This window comes from Apodemus sylvaticus, chromosome 23, assembly GCF_947179515.1.
Source record: "Apodemus sylvaticus chromosome 23, mApoSyl1.1, whole genome shotgun sequence".
NCBI lineage: Eukaryota > Metazoa > Chordata > Mammalia > Rodentia > Muridae > Apodemus > Apodemus sylvaticus.
Genome location: NC_067494.1, coordinates 50,273,770 through 50,298,746, shown reverse-complemented (window position 1 = coordinate 50,298,746; position 24,977 = coordinate 50,273,770).

Here is a 24,977-nt window from a genome sequence, read left to right as displayed (position 1 = left end):
ATAATGCCAGAACTGCTGGAGTTATCTCCTCTCCCAATTCAAGTAATAAAGGCATAAAAATTAACACACTGATAAATGAAATTGAATTGAAATTTCAGACATAAATCTACACACCTATGGGTACTCAAATTTTGAAATAAGCTATAAAGACACACTAGAAAAAAAGATCTTCAACAAATGGTGCAAAACAAATTATTTAGTTGTATGTAGAAAAATACAAATAGGTCTACATTGATTACCTTTCACAAACGATATATACAAATGGATCAATATTTTTAACATAAGGCTTTATACCCTGAATATGGTACAAGAGAAACTGGGGAATAGCTTTGAACTCACTATCACAGAAAATACTTTCTGAACAGAACACCAATAGCATAGTCTCTACAAGAAATATTATAATTGGAATCTCAAAAACAAAATTTTCTGTAGGGAAAATGACATGATTATTGAGACAAAGCAGCAGACTCCATAATGGGAAAATTATTTTCAAACTCTATACCCAATAAAGAGATAATGTCTAAAATATAAAGAACTCAAAAGTACCTGGAAATCGAGAAAATAAATAGCCCACATACTGTTTTTCATCATGGTCACAGGTTTTGAGTAACTCATTATGACCATCTCACACTTTTGAGGAAATTAAAACTACCCTAGGGAAAAAATTGAGCTGCAATGAAGAGTCCAGGTGTAGAGACGACACTTTCATGAGTTGTCTGCTGCCTCCCCTGATAAACATCTTTTTCAGAATCCTTCGTATCTACTATAAGTCACTTGAGTTTCGTTTCAACCATAAGTTTCTATGTTCAGTGTATGTACAGATGCAATAGAGTTCATGACTAAGCTCTGAGAAGATCCCTCTGAGCTTGAAAAGGAGCTTCACGTGCTGGAATCCATCAGTCCAGTAGGTTCACAGTTCAGGTCTTCCAAATAACCATAGTTAGTGACTCTGAGCATCTCCTTCCCAATTCCACATTGAATAGTCAGTGACCCTCACAGCAGAGTCTCAGGAAGGACAAATTCCTCACATTTTGAGGGTTGGGTAAAGCAGGTGTTTCTATAAATTCAATCCATGACTGAGCTATAATATAGTCACATTCATATGACATTTGCTCAAACATTTAGAAACCAGTCTTTAATCATCATAATCTATTACACAAAACCAGAACTTTCTTACTGTTAATTTTCCTGTGGCTTAAGATCTAGTGGCCTTCCTATACTCAAAGGGTAAGCAGGCTGAGAAAGAAATTAGGGAAATGACCCCCTTCACAATAGCCACAAACAGTATAAAGTATCTTGGGGTGACTCTTACCAAACATGTGAAAGATCTGTATGACAAGAACTTCAAGACTCTGAAGAAGGAAATGGAAGAAGACCTCAAAAAAATGGGAAAACCTCCCATGCTCATGGATCGGTAGAATCAATATAGTTAAAATGGCTATTTTGCCAAAAGCAATATGCAGATTCAATGCAATACCCATCAAAATCCCAACTCAATTCTTCACAGAGTTAGAAAGAGCAATTATCAAATTCATCAGGAACAACAAAAAACCCAGGATAGCTAAAACTCTTCTCAGCAACAAAAGAAAGTCTGGGGGAATCAGTATCCCTGACCTCAAGCAATACTACAGAGCAATAGTGTTAAAAAACTGCATGGTATTGGTACAGTGACAGGCAGGAGGATCAATGGAACAGGATTGAAGATCTAGAAATGAACCCACACACCTATGGCCACTTGATCCTCGACAAAGAGGCTGAAAACATCCAATGGAAAAAAGATAGCCTTTTCAACAAATGGTGCTGGTTCAACTGGAGGTCAGCATGCAGAAGAATGCGAATTGATCCATCCTTGTCTCCTTGTACTAAGCTCAACTCCAAATGGATCAAGGACCTCCACATAAAGCCAGACACTCTGAAGCTAATAGAAAAGAAACTGGGGAAGACCCTTGAGGACATCGGTACAGGGAGAAAGTTTATGAACAGAACACCAATAGCATATGCTCTAAGATCAAGAATTGACAAATGGGACCTCATAAAATTACAAAGTTTCTGTAAGGCAAAGGACACCATCAAGAAGACAAATTGGCAACCAACAAATTGGGAAAAGATCTTTACCAATCCTACATCAGATAGAGGGCTAATATCCAATATATATAAAGAACTCAAGAAGTTAGACACCAGAAAACCAAACAACCCTATTAAAAAATGGGGTACAGAGTTAAACAAAGAATTCTCACCTGAAGAACTTCGAATGGCGGAGAAGCATCTTAAAAAATGCTCAACTTCATTAGTCATTAGGGAAATGCAAATCAAAACAACCCTGAGATTTCACCTTACAACAGTCAGAATGGCTAAGATTAAAAATTCAGGAGACAGCAGGTGTTGGAGAGGGTGTGCAGAAAGAGGAACACTCCTCCACTGCTGGTGGGGTTGCAAATTGGTACAACCACTCTGGAAATCAGTCTGGCGGTTCCTCCAAAAACTGGGCACCTCACTTCCAGAAGATCCTGCTATACCACTCCTGGGCATATACCCAGAGGATTCCTCACCATGTAATAAGGATACATGCTCCACTATGTTCATAGCAGCCCTATTTATAATAGCCAGAAGCTGGAAAGAACCCAGGTATCCCTCAACAGAAGAGTGGATGCAAAAAATGTGGTATATCTACACAATGGAGTACTATTCAGCCATTAGAAACAATGAATTCATGAAATTCTTAGGCAAATGGATGGAGCTAGAGAACATCATACTAAGAGAGGTAACCCAGACTCAAAAGGTGAATCATGGTATGCACTCACTAATAAGTGGATATTAACCTAGAAAACTGGAATACCCCAAACATAACCCACACATCAAATGAGGTACAAGAAGAAAGGAGGAGTGGCCCCTTGTTCTGGAAAGACTCAGTGAAGCAGTATTCAACAAAACCAGAACGGGGAAGTGGGAAGGGTTGGGTGGGAGGACAGGGGAAGAGAAAGGGGCTTATGGGACTTTCAGGGAGTGGGGGGCTAGAAAAGGGGAAATCATTTGAAATGTAAATAAAAAATTATATCGAATAAAAAAAAAGATCTAGAAATATAGCTATTACTGTGATATCTCAGGTATACAAATTATAATACCTCTCTACTTAATAAAGCCCTATGCTTTCTTTTATTAAAATAATAGTAACATTAATTGAAAACTAATTAGCAACTATTTCATACAAAGATATGCAAAGCATTTTATGTTTGCTTTGAAAGATAGTATTTTGGTTATCTGGCATCAATGTGAGGGGAGGCCTTGGTCCCCTAGCATAAGGGAATGCTAGGGCAGTGAGGTGGGAGTGGATGGGTGGAGGGGGGAGCTCCCTCATAGAAACTGGGGGAGGGGATTGGAATAGGAGGTTTAGGGAGGGGAACCTGGAAGGGGAATACATTTGAAATGTAAATAAATAAAATAACCAGTAAAATATGAAGAAGGAAGAAAAAAGTTAGCATTTTAAAAATGCTAAAAATATTTTTGATTTTCAAGTTTAAATACTTACTGCATAGATTATATATTACAAACTATGTACTGTCTGATACCACCAGGGATAAGAAACATTTCTTTTTTTTTATAATTATAAATGGAATTATAATCTCTAGTATACAATACTTCAATACTTCAATAAATATTGTTATTGGCAAGAAGAAAATGCACACAGTTTAAGGGACTTTTAGTGGATATTGAAGGGGCTATTTTATCTATTGGGATTTAAAATCAATCAAGAAAAATTTCAATATCATCCCTTGAGAACACTCCGCATTCTGTACCATGGTATGTAAGTAATGGATGTAGTATCGGTGCCTTGCCTCAAAGCCATCTAACTGTTCCAAGATGGCTTTTATGCAAATAAGATACACAGGCATCTATGCTGACTTAAAGCACTCTCATGTCTGACAGGCTGTTGGGCACATAGCAAAAGCTTTAAGTACTAAGGGTGCTACAAAAGAAGAGAGGCTGATGGTATTTTGACTGATCTAGACACTGTTCAGTGTGGAACCTTTCTCCAAATTAAATTCTAGCTGTTGTACTTCATGGGCATATAGTTATTTATCTTTTTCCATCAAGACACAAGTCACATATAATTGCTTTTTTTAATAAACTATTCATCATGATTAATGATGCAAAGATGAACTGAGTAGCCCAAAGTCTGAAGCACTCATCATTTAAAAACCAAAAAGAACCTCTTTTTAATGGCATATAATGTCTCTAATAGCTATACATGCTTTTAATTCTTAAAATAGTTATCAGCAGAATATACTGTACTTTTACAAATGAACTGAACTCCTGCAGTAATTACCAAATTTGAACATATTTTTCTACAAGAGAATATTCATAGTAGTGGTTGATTCTTCACTCCAGCCCAGGGAAGCTGGGATTTTTTTTGTGCTCATATATTATTGAGCAACTTTTCTGTGCCAGATAATATTTTGTGTGGCTTGGATACAGACTGAACAGCAGGGATAAATTTTGACCAACATAGAAGCAACAACTGAACAAACAGTTCACGAGTAACATTGCTTCAGACACTGTGAAGAAAACAGAATGCACCCAACTCTAGATTCTCTCTGATTCTGAACAGATATTGACAGAACTTGAGGCTTAAGATTTTCATTCATTTTAATTACTGAAGTGAGAGAAAAAAATTAATCCACACAAAGCCTCATTTACCCTGCATAAGAGCTTTGAAGTAGGGGATACCTGCTCTTCAGAGTGTGCCTAGGATTAACCCACACCTAGTCAGCCTTTCTAGAGTCAGTAAATGTGCACCACCGAAGAATCTGCAAATCCTCAAGCGGACCTTTTCTGCAAAAGAACCATGCCTGAAAGAGCTGGTGGATGGGACAACATTGATTGTAACTCTCCGCTCTGCAAGGGTGTGTGTGACAAGTCCTTACCTCTACCACACAGAAAAAATGAAAGTGAGGTTCTTCAGTATAGAAACCTACAGGAAAACCAAATTAAATTTTGTAAATATATAAAAATGTATACTATATGTAGAGGGAAGCTAATTGTAAAACCTCTGAGATATTACCATGTTTAATGACATTGTTTAAACTCCTTCCACCACATTGAATTATTACTGTAGCTACAACTCCATCACCATATCTAATGCTATTTCTTAGGTAACTCTTCAATTTCGCCAGCATTGGGGATGGTGACAGAGTTGTATCTACAGTGATAATTAAATGTGAGAGAAGTTTAAACAAGGGAGTGATCAGGCAAAACTAAAGGGTAATTTTGTGGCTAAACTGAAAGGAAACCACAAGCAAAGCAGAAAAATAGAGTAGTCAGGTTAAAACAATCTAAGGTACAAGATAGTAAAAGCCTACGGTAAAATGGACGCTGAAGCTGAAAATTGGCTAGTGTCAATTTTACTTTGAATTTCAAGCCAACAAAACCTGACAGCAAAATGGCAAAAATATGTGAGAATCAGGAAAGAATGCTGATTTAAAAAAAAAAATTAGTTAAATATTTGTAGAGGAAAAATCATGACTAGGATAGAGAAAATACCTAAAGAATGAAATTGTGGTTGATTTTATCCTGGTTGACGTCTATGATACAATGTTTTCTTTTAGGAATTAAAATCCACCCTTCACAAAGTTTTTCTTAAACACAAACTGAATATAAATATAAAAATATAATATAAATTTATTTTATATATAAAATATAAATAAATAATATAAATATAAAGATTTATAAATATAAAAAATAATTATTTAGGAGACAGTATATTTCTTTAATGCATATATTAGATGATAACATCTAGTATGATTTACCAAAATTACTGACTGGATGTAGACTGGTCACTCAGGGAGAAAAAAACTTGATGATGCTTTAAGCAAGGTATTCTTGATTCAACAATAAAACTTTTATAGTTAAACTTGTACAAATTGAAAAAATACTAATGGAACAAAAATGAATCTATGATAGAAGGAGTGAAAGATGAGGATAGAAAGGCCCAGGAAAGACCGGCTGGGCAACAGAGGCGGGCGGCAAGTGACTGGCTGGACACTAGACACCGCAACTGAAATGCTCCCAGTGACGGTGTTTTACAGAAGTGCCATATGGTGGTTCTGCTTCAGCCTCAGCTACAGCATATCCATCCACCTCTCCACAGCCTTTGCAGCAGAAGTGAGCGTCTCCAGAAAGCAAGGAGGATGTGTGGCATTTGTGAAATGGCATGATATCAGACAATGGCTGACGAGTTCAGTTATTTATCTAGAACTTCTGAGTTTGAAAATTGAAAGGAATACAGAAACTAGAGTCTCAAAATAGTACAAAGATAATTCAGAGATAGCCAGAGTCAAGCTATCACTTAATTAGAATGTAGACATCTTGTAGGTGGTGAGCTTACCAGGACTAAGAACAAAAGATGATCAGGCTGTAAGTCAATTTCAAGAAAACTCTTCAGTTTGTAACCCTCCTTTAAAAAATATTCTTACATTTTATTTTTAAATTGTATTTATATTACATTATTGTCCTTTTAAATAATTTTATTTATATCCCCTTTCTTCCCTCTAACCCCTTTTTTGTCTACCCCCAACTCCCAATCAAACTTATGGCTTCTTTTTCTTTAAATGTCTGTCTCTCTCTTTCTCTCCCTCTGTATCCTCTTTCCTCCTCTCTCTGTATGCGTGTGTGTGTGTGTGTGTGTGTGTGTGTGTAGTGTACTAAGTCCATTCATGATTGCTCATATATGTTTTTAAAGCTGACCACTCAATATTGGATAACCACTAGGGGAGTTCATCCCTGAGGAAAATTGATTTTCGTTGTCTCAGCATTCAATAATTGTCTATTGCTCTTTTTCTGGGGTTGGAGTCAAAGAGATTTTCTTACCCACACTGGCATGTCAACTTGTCTTGTGATTGTTCAGATCTTGTTTTGGCAGCTAGATGAGATTTTATGAGTACAATTACCAGGACACATATGGAAGATGCAATCTCACAGCAAAAGTCTTGGTACACTGGTTCTTACAATCATTCCTCTCTCTCTTCCATGATTTTCTCTGAGCTTTAGTTATAGGTGTTGCATAGTAGATGTATTTGTTGACGTGGAACACACCAGAGTCAGTTGTTTTCTGCAGTTTGACCATTTGTTTCCTTCTGCAATCTTATCTCTAATTTTGCAAAGAGACGCTTCTTTGATATGAAATGAGAATTACATTAATTTGTAGGTATAAGGATGTCTTAGTTTAGGTTTCTGTTGCTACGATGAAATACCATGACCAAAAGCAAGTTGGGAAGGAAAGGGGTTTTTCGCTTATGCTTCCACATCCATAGTTCATCACTGAAGGAAGGAAGGAAGGAAGGAAGGACAGGAACTCAGAGCAAGAACCTGGAGGCAGGGGCTGGTGCAGAGGCCATGAAGGGGCACTTCATACTGACTTGCTCTCTCTAGTTTACTCAACAAATGCTTCTTATAGGGACCACAAGCCCAGAAAAGGCTCCACCCATATTGGGCTGGGCCCGCCCCCATCGATCACTAAGAAAATGTTCTAAAAGTTTGCATATAGCTTGATGTTATGGAAGCATTTTCTTAATAGAAGTTCTCGCCTCTCTGATGACTATGCCTCGTATCAAGTTGACATAAAACTAACGAGTACAAAGGATGAGTATTTAGAGTGCAATTAGACAAGAGGCAGTAGTAGGCTCTCCATTGGGTTCCATTTCGTCACCTATCATTGATAATTGGCTTGGTTCACAGTATCAGACATGGATCCCTCCTTGTTGACTAAGACTTAAGTCCAATTAGACAACTATTGGTTGCTCCAAAGATATGAATGCCACTATTGCACGTTTAATCATATATTTTCATACTGATCATTGCTGTGGCTCATAAGCATCACATCTGGATAGGACTATTAATTGCTTTTCTCCTTAGTATCATTTCCTTCTGGTACTATGAAAGTTGGTCTCCAGAGCTCTGTCAGACGCAGTTATATTCTTTCTAATTCTCTGTCTGAAATTTCTGGTATCCTCATATGCTGGCTGGTTTTGTGTGTCAGCTTGACACAAGCTGGAGTTATCACAGAGAAAGGAGATTCAGGTGAGGAAATGCCTCCATGAGATCCAGCTATAAGGCATTTTCTCAATTAGTGATCAAGGGGGGAGGGCCCCTTGTGGGTGGTGACATCCCTGGGCTGGTGGTCTTGGGTTCTATAAGAGAGAACAGTAAGTAACATCCCTCCATGGCCTCTGCATCAGCTCCTGCTTCCTGACCTGCTTGAGTTCCAGTCCTGACTTCCTTTGATGATGAACAGCTGTGTGGAACTGTAATAAACCCTTTCCTCCCCAACTTGCTTCTTGGTCACGATGTTTGTGTAGGAATAGACACCCTGACTAAGACACCTCAGTAATGGGGGCCTTACTTTTGAATTCTGTAAATTAGCCGGAGGCAAGATCAATAACCTATAATAGTTTTGGAGTTACTGTGCACATATAATCAACAATTTGGAAGAATATTTCTTACACCCAGTACTAAGATTTTTGTTACATTTTCTATCACTCTTTCAGAGAACATTATCAACCTAAGTGGCATAACTTCATTTAAACTATGTATATGTGTATATGTGGATGTATATGTATTTGCATGTATGTATATGAACATATATGTATTTGTGCATCTGTAATTTTAAGTAAATATAAAGTAATATGATTCAAATACACTTATTGTTATTTGTTTTTTCATCAACCCCCATACTGCCTTCTGTTCCCCTCCCCAGGGAAGCCTCTCCCTGTTTTGTCCATCTGCCCCGTTCTCCCCCATTGTCCCTTTTTACTTTTCTAGTTGCTGTGGTTGTTCCAGGTTATGCTCTCACATATGAAGGTTTGGAGCCAAGAGCCACAAATGAGAGAAAACACGGGGGTTTGGGAATAATGGGGTTTTTTTTGTTTGTTTGTTTGTTTTAACCACTTAGAATAGTATTTTCAACTTCTAGCCATTTACCTACACGTTTTGTGATTTAATTTTTCTTTACAGCTGAATAGTATTCCATTATATATATGTACTAGATTTTTCCCCTCCATTTATCAGTTGAAGAAAATCTAGATTGTTGCCATTTCCTTGCTGTTGTGAATGGTGCAGTCAAATATAATTGCTAAGCAAGTGTTTGTGGAGGAGGATGTCAAGTCCTTTGGGCATATATGAAGGAATAGCATAGGTGAGCCCTACAATTGATCTAATTTTTTAGAATAATCCACGCTAATTTCCATAGTAGTTGCACCAGCTTGCCAAACCAATATTGTATAAGGGTTCTCCTTTCCTTACACATTGTCAGAATTTGTTCTAAGTGGTTTTGTTGGTCTTATCCAGTCTGCCTGGGGTAAAATGAAATCTCAAAGTTGTTTTTAATTTGCATTCCCCTCTTGCTAAAGATGGTGAACTATTTTTGAGTGATATTTTAGCCATTTTTGTTACAACTTTTGAGAATTTCTATTTGGATCCATAACCATTTGAGTTACACAAATTCATAGTAGAAAAATCGAAAAAGGAGAATTTCCAGTTTGTAAAGAGAAAAAAAAAAAAAGATCTGTGGAAATTCACAAAGGTCGGCTGACTAGAAATAGTGGCAAAGCCAAGCGTGAAGGTCACGGGACTCCCTTCACATAACTATGGTGTGAAGAGCAGCTGTGTGACATCTGTTGTTTTTCATTTTGCAAGTTTTGGTTTCCATGGTCTTTACTATTCTGAGAAAACTAACATAATATTCCCCAAATAAATTAAGATCCTCTTGGCTTCTTGAATGTAAGCTTCTATTAAAACTGAAGACTAGAAAAAAGAATAGTGAAAATCTTCCACTGGGATTCTGGGGTCACTGTAAAAAGGCATGAGTGGTAGGATTTATTCAGCTGTTTTTTTTCTATGCCTGCTGACAATTGATTGTCTTCACCTTTGCATTGTGATTGTTAAGTTCCACACCTCAAAGATCACACCTGATCATCTTTACTTTACGCTGTGTTTGAGGGCAAGTTGGCCTCCCATTACTGCCACACTTAAGCCTTATTCTCCTGTCCTGTCCCTGTTCCCAGGGAGTCTGACTTCAAATCCCAGTCTGTTTCTGATTACTTTGCTCATTCCTCTGTTTATCTAAATAATCAGACAATTAATATCTCTTTCTTCCTTTTCTTGTACTGGATATTTTCTTTATTTATATTTCAAATGTTATCCCCTTTCCCAGTTTCCTCTCTGAAAACCGCCTATCCCATCCCCCTTCTCCTGCTTCTATGAGGGTGTTCGTCCACCCACCTACCCACTCCCTGTTCCTGCCCTGGCATTCCCCTACACTGGGTCATCTAACCTTCACAGGACCAAGGGCCTCTCCTAGCTTTTAGAAAGCTTTTAAAAATTAATAGCTCTAACATGGCTTTCAATAGGCATTTTATTTTTGAAGCTATTGGTATTAACTTTAAAACATTCATTTATTTTCATTGTCTTCATACTTGAAAGAAGGAAAGAAATGGAGAAGGGTGAGTGACTTACTGTGTTTCCACAGATAAATCAACCAAAGGAGGTGCTAGGGAAGAAAAGAAATCTCGTATGTCTCCAGGAATAGTTATGTAGACAGAAATTTTTGTCATTCAAACACGGGAAATGAAGCATTTATTAAAGAGTATCTTCTCTAATATATTTCATCTTAGAAAACTGCAGCTAAACTTTTTACAGATGACTTTTTTCTCTCAAGAGTTAAATAATATTCCAAATTATTAAGAATACAAATATCAACTTTTAGCTATTGTCTGTATTATTAGAGAGAATACATAAGGAAAAAGTTAGTTTAATTCATTTTTTATTGATTTTTTTCTTGAAGAACTAGAAGTAATTGATTGAGGAACCCAGAAACTTTCAAATATTTTAGACACTGTATTTTAAAGATGATGAATGAAAATAATATACCTTATATAAAGCTATATCTTTATCAAGTGGTAAAGCATATTAATCATACAAGGAAAGTATTGAACTGTTCTAAATATATAATCAAGATTTGTTCTAAATATATATTAAAGATTTGAAAATTTTTCCTTTATAAATGAAATTTAACTTCAGTGTCAGATGACCCCAAAATTCCAACTATTTCTTTTTATTCATCATGCCATTTGAATTAAGCACATTTCACCTAACCTCAGGCTTGGTAACACATCAGGCCATAAGTCAAATTTACCTGAAAGCACCCGGATGTGGTACTTGAGGACTGCTCATGATATAATCATTTTTACTTCTCTCTAGCCTGAATCAGAAAGCAGATACGAAGTCTGGTTATAAATCTTACAGTGAACAAGTATTCAGACAAGGTTTGTAAGACTCTTAAAGTGCAAATTCTAAAAATTTAATTCTTCTCACATACTTGAAAAACTAATTTTGTCAAGTTCCAGAGAAAAATCCCAAAGAAAAATTAAAAACCTATGGTTATTTAGAAAAGAAATCTGTATTTGGTTTTACTGGGTATGTATATCACAAGCATATCAAAAATTAGCTAAACAATAGGTATAATTACATAGAATACACTATTTTTAAATATTTTCAAAGTAATACACTGTAGTGAAATTATTTCATCCTACAAAAGTAAAAAATAATAAGTGAAGAAGTAAGAAATGGAACATCAAGATTGAAGACTGATGTTTGGGTATGAGGGTATCTATGCATGTCTGCTTTCTAGCTATGTAGCTTTTGAGATGTGTAGCACATCACCATTGTTGTATATACTACAAATTGTGTAAACAGAGAAAGATCATTATTGAGATTCTGGTGTGAAGGAACATTGAAAAACAACAAAAGAAAGCAATTTGCTGTTAACATGTATTTAATAATCCAAAGCTTTAGCAACACTGAATTACCATTTCTCCTAATTATCCTCACGGATTTTTGAACAGTATTTATTTGCAACTTACCACGTCTCTGGGAAGCCATAAAGCTAAGAGAAGCCCACTATGATCAGGTGCCTGGCCAGCACTCAAAGAAGACAGACAGATGTGCTGGATTTCGTTATGTAGTATTTAGTAAATAAAAATTATCATTATTTCTTTATATTAATATTTACCAGAGGAAAGGGGAGTTGTTATATTACTCTATCCAAAGATCTATTTCCAACTAATTAGCCTGTTATTAAGAGCTAATTAAAGCACAGGGTGATAGTGTTGAATTTTTAATCATATGATTTTTCTTTTGTTCTACAATTAATAAGAAACCAGTTTGATTTTTACCCAAAAATTGTTTGAAATAATAAGGTAACTTAATTTAATCGGATAGCATTACTATTATAGCTACACTAAGTGAAGATTTCAAAACATAGCAATTTCTCCCACCTATCATGGAGTAAATAGAAGAAAGAGATCAGAGACATTTTCAAATGTATGCTGGTCTTAGCTGCTGAAGGAAAACATAGTAAAATACTGTTTCATCCTCATTTCATGTGGTTTGGGAATATCTTCAACGTATCACTTGTCCTACCTTCTATAGAGAGCTTACACTTTCAGTAGAGTAAGAAAAACACGGGAAGATGTTGATATAGATGGGGTGACATGGGTGGAATTCTTCTGAACTTAAATACAAGCTCCAATCTATATCTTTTCTAAATTCTAGCTGTCTCATAATCTCACATGGCCTTCTTCCTACATGTTTCAATGGATTTCTTAAATTTACTCTTTCATGTTTTCATTTTTACCCTCCTCCAGAATTGAAAGGGGCACAGAGTAAGAAAATGATAGTTCAATTTAGAAACACGAGAGCCTTTGACAATGTTACATGGTCCAAAGTGAGCAAAAAGAAAAAAGACAAAGCCATTGCATTTGAGACTCAGTAGGATTTCGGCAGTATTGCTGAATACTGATTAGAGCCATAGTTGGATTTCAAAGACTTACAATTCATTGTTCATAGAGAAAGAAGTTGTAGGGGATAGTGCAAAAGGGAGTTGCTACTGAAAAACACTGCCAGATTTGTCATGGGGAAGGACTATGTGAGAAGGTCCTGTTACTTTTTATAAACTAACTTCATTTTTATTATTCACAGAAGAGTGTGAAAATAATTCCTCTTCAAGAGTTGACAGTGTTGCTCACAAAACACTTGGTTTATTTGCAAAACTTAGATTGCAAGATATAGCATACCTCCCTTGGAGTTATTATTCACACAGACTTCAAAGGTCACCAAAAGAACACAGGCTATTTTCGTTTACCTTGGTTACCCACCAAAACTATCTGGTAAGACTTCTTACCAGGTGTGCTGAAGACATCACACATTTTGGGTACAGGACATAGAAAAGTCAACTTCGGTCAGGACAGGATACTTCCTCTCCATTAATAGCTTTATGGTGAAAGAAAGTGCTATGCAAGTTACAAGGAAGAAAAGACATCAATAATCTTCTTTTGCTTTAATATGTATTCACTTTTTAGAACACTGAACAAGCTATCCTTCTCTATTCTAAATTTTCCTCTTTAGACATGATCATTAGCCATTAAAAATTTTGTTTAAGGCCACTGGTTCTTGACCTTAACAAACTGTGTCTAGTTCAAAATAATGTGTTTTAAATATTCTCTCAGCTTCTGGTAGACTATTTACACTTCCCACCCAACCTCTCTTCCCACATTTTGATGTGGGTCCCATTCGAAAGTGGGTTAGCGCATGTTTTATGTTTCTTGGCTTTCTACTTCTTAGCAGAAAGTGTAATTTAATGTTCTGACCACTAATATGTGATGGTTTGTGTAATTCCTGATTCACTTCCTCCTTTTCATTCAAGAAGAGTATATCCTTTCCATATGGATTCTGAATTTTCTTAATCTAAGAAACATTTATTGCCTGAAACAATTATTTCCTTCATCTTTCCAGAATATATATATATATATATATATATATATATATATATATAAAACTGTGTGATGTGTGTAATTAAAAATCTATTGGATTACCATCAATAATAATTTTAAGCATTCTTATTTAGAGTTGATAATTTTAGCACCATGTATGGTTTGGTATCAAATGAGCATTGTAGCAATCATAAAGCTCAATTCACAGTATATTATATCCTAAAAAGAGAATGTAGAGAACTGTGGAAAGAATACAATCTACCAACCAACCAATCAAGATAAGCCAGTGAGGATTTTCTAGGTCTTATTTGTTTTCAAAAACTATAAAACTGTTTTATATGTACAGTGTTGATTGTTTTAATGGCTATATTTCTAAAATACTGTCTTAACATTTTTGCCTTGCTTCTTAATTTTTAAAAGAGTGGTTAAGTTTGAATATAGCAATATGTTTATCTAACTTGGCGCTTGTAATTATTGTATAGTAGTACATCATGATGAGCAGTCACTATTTTGTCTTTGTCCTTTATCTTCAAGACAGGGCTTCTCTGTGTAGCCCTGGCTGTCCTGGAACTCACTCTGTAGACCAGGCTGGCTGGCCTCGAACTCAGAAATCTGCCTGCCTCTGACTCCCAAGGGCTGGGATTAAAGGCATGCACCATCACTGTCAGGCAAAAAAAATGTGTCTAACACATGTCTTAGTCACGGTTTCTATTCCTGCACAAACATCATGACCAAGAAGCAAGTTGGAGAGGAAAGGGTTTATTCAGCTTATACCTTCTACATTGCTGTTTATCACTAGAGGAAGTCAGGACTGGAACTCAAGCAGGTCAGGAAGCAGGGGCTGATACAGGGGCCATGGAGGGATGTTTCTACTGGCTTGCTTCCTCTGGCCTGCTCAGCCTGTTCTCTTATAGAACCCAAGAATAACAACCCAGAGATGGTACCACTCACAAGGGGCTCTGCCCCCTTGATCACTAATTTAGAAAATGCCTTACAGCTGGATCTCATGGAGACACTTCCCCAACTGAAGCTCCTTTCTCTGTGTTAACTCCAGCCTGTGTCAAGTTGACAAAACCAGCCAATATAATTGACCTCTTGTCAACTTTACACACACACATCACTATTAAGCCTCAACCCTTACTTTCTTATTCAACTCCAAGATCTAAATAACTTTAAAAGCTCCACACTCTTTACATATTAAAAGTTCAAGCCCTTTAAAAGGACATTTTAAAGTCTTTTAAAAATTCAAAGTCTCTTAACTGTGGGCTCCACTAAAATATTTTCTTCAAGAGGGAAAAATATCAGGGCACAATCACAACCAAAAGCAAAACTCAAACTCCAATGGTTCAATGTCTGAAATCGAACTCACCATCTTCCGGGTCCCTCCAAGGGCTTGGGTCACTTCTCCAGCTCTGCCCTTTGTAGCACACAGCTTGTCTTCTAGGCTCCAGCTGCCTGTACTCCACTGCTGCTGCTGTTCTTGGTGGTCATCTCATGGCACTGGCACCTCCAAAACACTGCTGTCTTCCATTGTAACTAGGCTTCACCAATAGCCTCTCATAGGCTCTCTTCATGGTGACAAGCCTCAGCTCCTATGCATGACCCCTTCAAGTCCTGGGCCATCAATTGCAACTGAGGCTGCACCTTCACCAATGGCCTTCCTTGGCCTCTCACAGTGCCGAGCCTCAGCTGTTCTTTATGACCCCTTCATGCTTTCAAAACCAGTACCACCTGGGTGACTCTTACACAGTACCAAGTCCTGACACAGCACAAAATACAACCGTGGCTATCTCTGGAGCACAGCCTCTGTGCTCTCAGAAAATACTTCCCAGAAGATTTCACCTCAGTGATGCTCCAGCTAACCAGCATCAATAGTCCCAGTAACACAAAAGTTTGCTTTAGTGGTTCTGGTATCTTGTTAATTACAGCTGATTCTTCAGCCCTAGCTAGCCAAAACCACAGAATCTTCACAATCAAAACATGGCCCTGATAAGAGTCTTTAATCTTCCTTCTGAAATTTCAGACCAAGCCTTCATTTTCTATGCTGTTCTCAACATTATCTTCCAAGCTCCTACACAGCATCCCACAGAGCTCTTAACATGGAATGGATCTTCTAGTCCAAAATTCCAAAGTCCTTCCACAGTCCTCCCCAAAACATGATCAGGTTGTCACAGGAATAACCCATATGCTGGTACCAATTTGTCTTAGTCAGGGTTTCTATTCCTGCACAAACATCATGACCAAGAAGCAAGTTGGGGAGGAAAGGGTTTATTCAGCTTACAGTTCCAAATTGCTGTTTATCACCAAAGGAAGTCAGGACTGTAACTCAAGCAGGTCAGGAAGCAGGAACTGATGCAGAGGCCATGGAGGGATGTTTCTTACTGGCTTGCTTCCCCTGGCTTCCTCAGCCTGCTCTCTTATAGAACCCACGACTACCAGCCCAGGGATGGCACCACCCACAAGGGGCACTCCCCACTTGATCACTAATTGAGAAAATGCCCTACAGCTGGATCTCATGGAGGCACTTCCCCAACTGAAGCTCCTTTCTCTGTAATAACTCCAGCCTTGTCAAGTTGACACACAAAACCAGCTAGTACAACACTCTAATACTATCTACTCAGAGTATGTGGACATTATAACCTTTAATCTTGACCTCAATTATTTTTGAAAAAAAAAATGTGTTTTTATGTCAAGAACATTCATTGAATTCACTGTTTCTATATAGGCACTCTTAATACCTGGAAGCACGTAATTATTTTCTGTGAGTCTTCTTAATATGTGTTTAAAGGCTGGACTCTAAATGAAGCTTCATTTTTAACACAAACAAGGGCAGTAGAGGCCTAACATGAAACACTTGGCATTTAAAATATATCATACCTAAAATTATGGGATAATACTAGAAAGTTGCCTATACAAGGTCTAAATTAACATTTTTATTTCAGTATCTCTTAAATTACATATAAATGATTGTATGTTAAATGTGCTTTTGGATGGTCTAAAATCATGCAGCAGTAACATTCAGAACAGTGTCTAAGTAAACACTTTACTAAATTGAGAGGTAAAATGGTGAGGTCTCATAGCTGATTTACCTTATAATGCTTTTGGCCAAAACTCAAAATTTATTTCCCAACCTGTGACATAGAACTTTTTTTCTTTGTTTTTATTTTTTGTTGTTCAGTTGTTTGTTCGAAACAGGCTTTCACTGTGTATTCCAAGCTGACCTCATTTAAAGGATATACCGCCTCAGATCCTAACTGATGCAATTACAAGAATGGACTCCCACATCTGACTAAAATGGCTTTAAAAAGGAGGGAGGTGATTGGAAAATGGATGGAGAGAAGAAGGTTTATGGGACATATGGGGAGGGGGGATCTGGGAAAGGGCAAATCATTTGGAATATAAACAAAGAATATAGAAAATAAAAATATTTAAAAAACAAAAGGAGCTGACTAAACTTGAAGATAGTGAAGATATTTAATGACTGAGCATAATTCTTTTTTTATTCGATATAATTTTTTATTTACATTTCAAATGATTTCCCCTTTTCTAGCCCCCCACTCCCCGAAAGTCCCATAAGTCCCTTTCTCTTCCCCTGTCCTCCCACCCACCCCTTCCCACTTCCCCGTTCTGGTTTTGCCGAATACTGCTTCACTGAGTCTTTCCAGAACAAGGGGCCACTCCTCCTTTCTTCTTGTACCTCTTTGATGTGTGGATTATGTTTTAGGTATTCCAGTTTTCTAGGTTAATATCCACTTATTAGTGAGTGCTTAGCATAATTCTTAGGACATTTAACTCCTTTTATTTGCAAGAAAGTACTAGCAGTGATAGACAATGATGTAGAGAAATCCATTTGGACAAGTAACTGGCAATATCTGGTATTGCTGATTACAGGTCAGCCTCTAAGACTCAACGATGTACATTTCCCATAAGGTTGTATGTAGGTCATAGATGAAATACAACATCAGCTTGTGAGACTCAAGAATGTGTACTGATATAAAGACACATGTCATAGATGAAGGTCATTCATGAGAAAAAATAGCAGCAGGTCCATATCAAATTAGACTGGATTAGGCAATGCCTCGGAGGACCACCCTTTGCCCTCATTTCACTCAGAAGTGGGCTCAGTACCCTCACCGTGGTGTCCAGGTACTATGACAACTTGAGTCTGCACTCTCTGGTTTCATTTCCATCATCACTGCCAGCACACTCACTTTGCTCTAACCACACTGATTTTGAATAATCCACAGTAGACTTAAAAACTCATTTTCTTCTGAGGATATACTACATCCCAACTATGTGACACATAAGTATTTGTTCAATAGTAAATATATTCTTCTCACCCTTCTCTTATCTCTGTTAACATTTTTGAGGGATAGCAACGAAGTCTAATTTTCTGTTACAAGACTTATAGCACTGGAAAATTTTCACATTGTTCCTTGTTGGTAATTATCCCTCAGTTCTCTCTAACATAAATAAATGACTGAATATCAAATGGATATGTATGTAAGACTAAGAAGAGGCCAGTATACAATGACATCGTTTACAATATTAAATATGTCATGAGAACCTAAAATGTAGGAAGCTTTGCTTGTACTCATGTTCTTCATGTCCAGATTCAACTAAACAGAAAAAACAATAGTGTCTACACTGAACCCCATCAGGCTATGCTCTTGTTATTGTCTAAACAATATAATCCAAACAATGTACCAAAGTACACGAAGTAAGATAACAAAAGTTCAAATAGCATCCATGTTGTCGAAGGCACTGTAAGTGATTTAGAGATCATTCAAAGTTAAGAGAAGATTTACATAAACATTCAAACCCTACATCATGTTTCATTAAACACATGAACATCTATGAATTATGAAAAGAACCATCAAAGAACCACAAATCAATCCTTCAGGCTGCAGAGGGGAATTTTGTATTCATTATCTTTGTGCCTTCTCTCTTTTTAGACATACAGGTATGAAAAGCAAATAAACCATTGAATTAATAATACTAAGAATCTTTAAGCAATATACATTGGCTTAGCTCTGTGCGTGCTTTCTTAATCTCAAAGACAACAGTTTTTAGGAAGAACGAGTGCAACGAGAAGAAATGGAAACTTAACAGTCAAAACTCAAATCTGTAACATGATGATGACTTATTTTCCCTTGTTTCTAGAATATGGGTAGATTGCTGAGAGGCGAGGCACATTACTACATGGATTTACTAACTTCGGTCACGCTTCACTTTGCTAATATTAATTAACATAAGGTGTGTAAGAACACAGTCCAAGAATGGAGTCATGTGAGGTAAATTCTAAGTACTTGTGAGAAAGCCCCAAGAAATAAGGCAGGAATCTTGTTATCCCAGTTTCTTCAAACTATGCGATTGCTCCTGGAATGTGCTTCTGTGTGCCCCCTGAGTGTAGCAAAACAGACTGAGTTTACTTCTGATTATTCTTTATTGTTTGTGGTTGTTCTTCAATGAAATGTTTAAACTATCCTTTCTTTGCCACATGTGGCTTTTCCTTGTGATTTTATACAGCTTGAACTAGTGAGAACTTTACTCGTGTGACCTTTTCTTAACCCTGAGAGTATAAATTGTCTGAGACTCTTAATGAGGTGGGTACCATATGAAACCTTAGTCCACCTTCTTTATCAGCTCAGTTCTCCCAAATCCCACAAACTCTATAACTGTGACAATGAGGAAGCTGTGATCTTCGTCTTCACTATAATCAGAAAGTAAATACTAATAATATAATGCAGGTTCCCACAGTGTTGTGTGATGTTTACGGCTTACAGCTAGCTATTGATTCTCTCCTTCCCCCATCTTTGACCTCTCCTTCTCCCCTCTTTCCACCTTCCCTTGATCCCGCCCTCTCAAATGTGTACATATATGTGAAATGGAAATATATTTTATCTTCCAAATAAGTGTCCATACAATTTGAACATTTTCCTTAAAGAGAAAGACACAACAGATACAACGTTCATGATGTTGCTATTTTATATAAATAAATTCAAGTGCAAAAGAGATAGGAGAAAATTGATGACCATTAGATTAGGCATATTAATGCATACTCTGCTTGAATGAAAGGCCTATGGCTTCATTTTTTTGTTGGAATACATCCAAGTAACAACGTTGCCATTTATAAGAGATTTGAAATAAATTTATTTTTATTTATTTGTTTTTAGAATTTTAGAATTCTGGTTCATTTGACTGTCAGTGGAGGCAGATGATATTTAACCTAGAGTACTTATTGGGAGAATTACCAATGGGAAACAAATTTTTAGTTCCTAGCAGAGTCACTGGCACATAATGAAGAATTAAAAACTAGACTAGGAAAGATTGCACCACCTGCTGTGCATATGATGACAGATTCAAAGCAGATGAGCAGCACTCCACTGAGGAAATATATATATATATTCAGTTTCCTTAGGAACCAAGTCTTTATTGACTCTGTGTGATTGAGCTCAGGTCTGAATACTACTTAGCTGTCCAAAATTAATATCCTCGTGAGGTAGAAGAAACTGGGTCATTTAACTTTGTAACATAGGGTTTGTCGTTTCTCTTTTTACTTTCTCTTTTATTTTAATAATTTGAGCAATAATTGTATGTTCCAGAGGTGCTAGCTTAGTATGTAATATTTATTACAGAAAATAATTTTTGGTATATGATATATTCTGATCATGGTTTCCCCTCTGCCAGTGACTCTTAAGATAGTCCGTCCCACCCCACACATCCAACTCCACACCTTCTTTTCCTCCCGATGATTTGTATGTTTTTCTATCAAGAATTCCTGCATTCTCATCAGTTCTGACATCAAAAACCTGAAACCTACCCTGATTTGTCACCCTAGGTTGTCTTAGGGCACTCTCAGGGTGCGTGTTTCCTTAAATATCAATGTTCTAATATCTTAGGACATTAAAGCCCAAACAGAGCCCTTTAGACCTTTACATTGACAGGGAGGTTGCTCTGTAACCATTTATTTAAAACACAGTTCTGTTGCTATGCTTCTTCCACACAAAAAAGGAAACAGTTAAATTTTCTTTGTAAAATCTGGTGAGGTAGAAAGTAAGGTGCTCAGAATACACTGAGTCAATTTCACACACACACACACACACACACACACAAAATGCCTGATCTAAAATGGTATTTCATCTCTTTCCAAATCTCTATTATTTCCCATAAGAGAGGGATGAGAATCTGAAAGGTACAGTTGCACTAAGCACATAGCAAATGTACTTCAGAGAGCTTTTGAACTCATATGGTGCTGGGCTTGGTGAAATATGCCTGTAGCCCTGACTACTTAGAGGGTGAAACAAAAGGATTGCTTGTGCCAGGGTTTAAGGACATCATGGCAACATAGCAAGATCTTGAAATATTAGATGAGTGAATGGATAGTTGATAGTAGATAGATAGGTAGGTAGGTAAATAGAGAATATAGATGATAGATTGTAGATAGATAGATGATTGATGAATAGATGTTAAATAGATAATAGAAGACAGACAGACAGATAGATGATGGATAGATAAATAGATAGACAGGAGAAAGATAGAGTGTAGAAGTTAATAATTAACAAATCCTGGTGTGGAGTTCCTTCCCATATTTGACTAATTATGTTCTTGGACTATATATGTCTATATAGCCTTGTATTTTAAAATGTCTTAAGTAGCAAATAGTTGGACAACTGCCTACACGCCATGCTGTTATAATCCGTCTTCCTACTGATAACTCCGAGTTACTACTTACTTATTTTCTTTTCCTTTTATTGGATATTTTCTTTATTTACTTTCCAAATGTTATTCCCCTTTCCAGAGCTCTTCACCCAGAAACCCCCCATTCTGTCCCCCTTCCCCTGCCTCTATGAGCATGCTCCCCCACCCACACACTCACTTCTGTCTTCCTGCCCTGGCATTCCCCTACACTGGGGTATCAAACCCCCTCAGGCCCAAGGGCCACTCCTCCCACTGATGTCCAACAAGGCCATCCTCTGCCACATTATTTTTGTGTTTCATCTTAGCTACTCTTGACGCAATGGAGCAGCCCCCTGAACCGTGTTTTCTTGGTCCTTTTCCCCTGGTGGCTCTTTTTGCTTCTCTCCTGCATGTTCTTGTCTGTCCCATGGCCACTTCTAATCCTCGTACTCCTTCCTTATGGTCCCTACCCTGGGAAACCTAAACCCTGCCTATGATTCTTCTTCCTAGCTGTTAGCTACTGGTGTCTGTATTTACCAATCACAATTAACTAGGGGCTGCATCCCAAAGGCTGTGTTCTGACTACAAATCTTGGATGCCATCACTTAACATTAGAATACAAACAGCATCAGGCCAATATATGGATGGATAAATAGGTAGGTAGGTAGATAGATAGATAGACAGATAGATAGACAGATAATGGTGGGAGAACTCACATATGAAACAGTTAAAATGCCAGTGCCCATAAGGTGTTGTTGCCAAGTAATTCTGTCCTTGGCTACTTTATCACATTCACACAGTTTCAGTTTAAACAGGATGATAAATGAGACCTAGTGACCTGTTATACCATGTTACACATGTAGCCAACAAGAATACATTTTATTTTAAATATTTACATTTTGTGTTAAGATGAGCAAACAAGATAGTTAACTACATACGCTCTGCACATTTCATAATGAAGGACAAAAACAAATGGAAAAGTACTAGCTCTTTGAATATATTTTTGGAATCAGGTTGCCAACATACCTTGTGGATGTGGAAAAGACAAAGAACACCACAGAGAACACAAGATCCTTTTGCAGAAAGGAACTAAGCGTATGACATCTTACATCCAATGTTTTGAGACCAACTTTGAAATAAGAGAGTCTTTGTTAGGAAAGGGGAAACCTAAAGACCCCAGGAGTGTTCATTTACATGACATACACCAGAAGCATTTATGACTGGAAAACCCTTTATCCTTAGAGATTGTGAGGTTAGTGAGAAAAGAGACCAGGTATGGTATTGATGAAGGTACGAGGATAGTGTGAAGAGACCACACTATTGTCCTGCATTTCTGTGAAAACTCAGCTCCTCTTGTGCCCTCTCCCACTGAAGATTCTATATTCAGGCCAGTGAGGTCCTGAGTGGCTACAGGGAGAGACCCCCAGGAAAACACTGAACAGCTTAACCAACTGTGCATGGTTTTAAGAAAATAATGGAATGTAATAAAATAAGACACAAATAGGCAATTCAGTAAGAGTATAATGACTGCTCATAATACAAATGAGAAATGTATCAAAGACACAGATTATAAAATACTCAAATATAAATCTTATATCAAAAACTCAACATATGAAATAAAAAAATATAGTGCAGTGTCTGGGAGACAACTCGGCACAAGCAAGAACAACAGAATTCTGGTCCCTAGCATCCATTTAATACCAAATATTAGTACCCAGCAATAATTCCATCCTCAAAAGTCAAAGATACAAGAAACCCAGGCAATATTATCCAAAAGGGGATATCCACTCTCAAACCTCTACACCCACCTTTCCCCTCCACTGCCCAATCACAGGCTCTAGCCTTTTCTGACCAGTTAAAATGGGGAGAAGGTACACATGAGATCACCTTAGTACTTGATGATGGGCTGCTCGGGGGTTAGGGGAGGACCCCTCTTGAGGAAGCAGAATTAACATTAAATACAAATAGCATCCGGCAAATCCATAACACAGTACTACAGAATCCCTTTGAAATGACTATTCTAGTCATGTATAAACAAAGAGGTGTATACCCACTGGGCATGGTTATTTCTGATATGTGATATATTAGGGTGACAGATTTTTATAATGAAGTTCATAAATTTTAAAATAAAAAATAATAAATCAGAATTGATCAACCACAATAAATAATTCCTGAGATTAAAGACAGGACTTTTGAAATAACCCAGGCAGACTAAAGAATTGTAATGACAAAGAAACAATTTGCTGGGGAGGGGAGGGAAAGGAGAAAGGGGAAGAAACAAGGAGGGAAGAGAAGGAAGGGGAGGGAAGAACCACTAAGAATGCACAATACCTTTGCGACTTACTCTATACCATTCAACTGTGCTTGTTGCTGTTTCTGCTGGGAACCAGACTGCCGTAGGAGCGCCCATGTTAGTCACGTTGGCATTACTATTACAAACTAACCAACTGACAAAAAGGAAGTTTGCTTTTCCCCACAAGTTTTAGAGACATTTCAGTTCATTGTGGTGGAGGACATTTGTCAAACCTGATGGCTCTTGGTGGTGGGAGAGTATGGTGGAGTTTCCTCACACATCTGTAAGCCAGGAAGCAGACAATGTCACTAAAACCCACGGTAGGTATAACCCTTAGAGGCTCACACCTGTGCCTTGCTTCTTCTAGCCATGATCCCTCAGAGTGCCCAAATGGTGGAGCCTCAGATATGTGCTTCAGAATAGTGCCAAAAGCTGGGAGTAAGGAATTCAAAACATGGAAACATTTCAGAGTCAACCCATAGCACAAGACAAAGAGAATCACAGGGCAGGAAGAGAAGAGTCCAGTTACCTACACAAAAATAAAGCCACTCCTTCTAGATGGGTAGGAGACATTTTAGAGGGACAGAAAGAGCATGTCAGCACTTGCTCTCCTGACACAGAATTGCCAGCACAAAGCACTAAAGTCAGGTAGGTTGTCATTTAGAAATATCCAAAAAATATGTTCGTTCCAAGTCAAGCCCAAACTGAAGCCTCCCAAGAAACACAGAAGAGAGTCCTACAGCAGAAACAAGTTTGATACCTACCATCTGAAGGGACAGCACGATAAAAATGTAAGCCATCTACAGGAAATAACAACAGAAGGGAATCAAGCTCTGCTAATATTGGAGTCAGTTTTTATATATGAGGAATAACCTCAAAAGGAAATGGATTAAATATCTTAATTACAGACTAGGCAAATGGAATTTTAAATAAACAAAATTATATGCTGCTTAGAGAATGAGAGAAAGCATTTATAAACTGATTATCAAACAAGGCGATAGCTTCCAGAATAAAAATAATTCAAACAGAACAAAAGAACATATAAATGGTTAACATGCATCTGAAAATGTGTTGAGTGGCACAAATGGTCAAAACAGAAATAAACCACGAAGACAAATAATCTGATCCCAAATACAGCTGTTATTAAAATTTAAAAAGTCACAAGAGCTGGCAAGGCAGCAGAC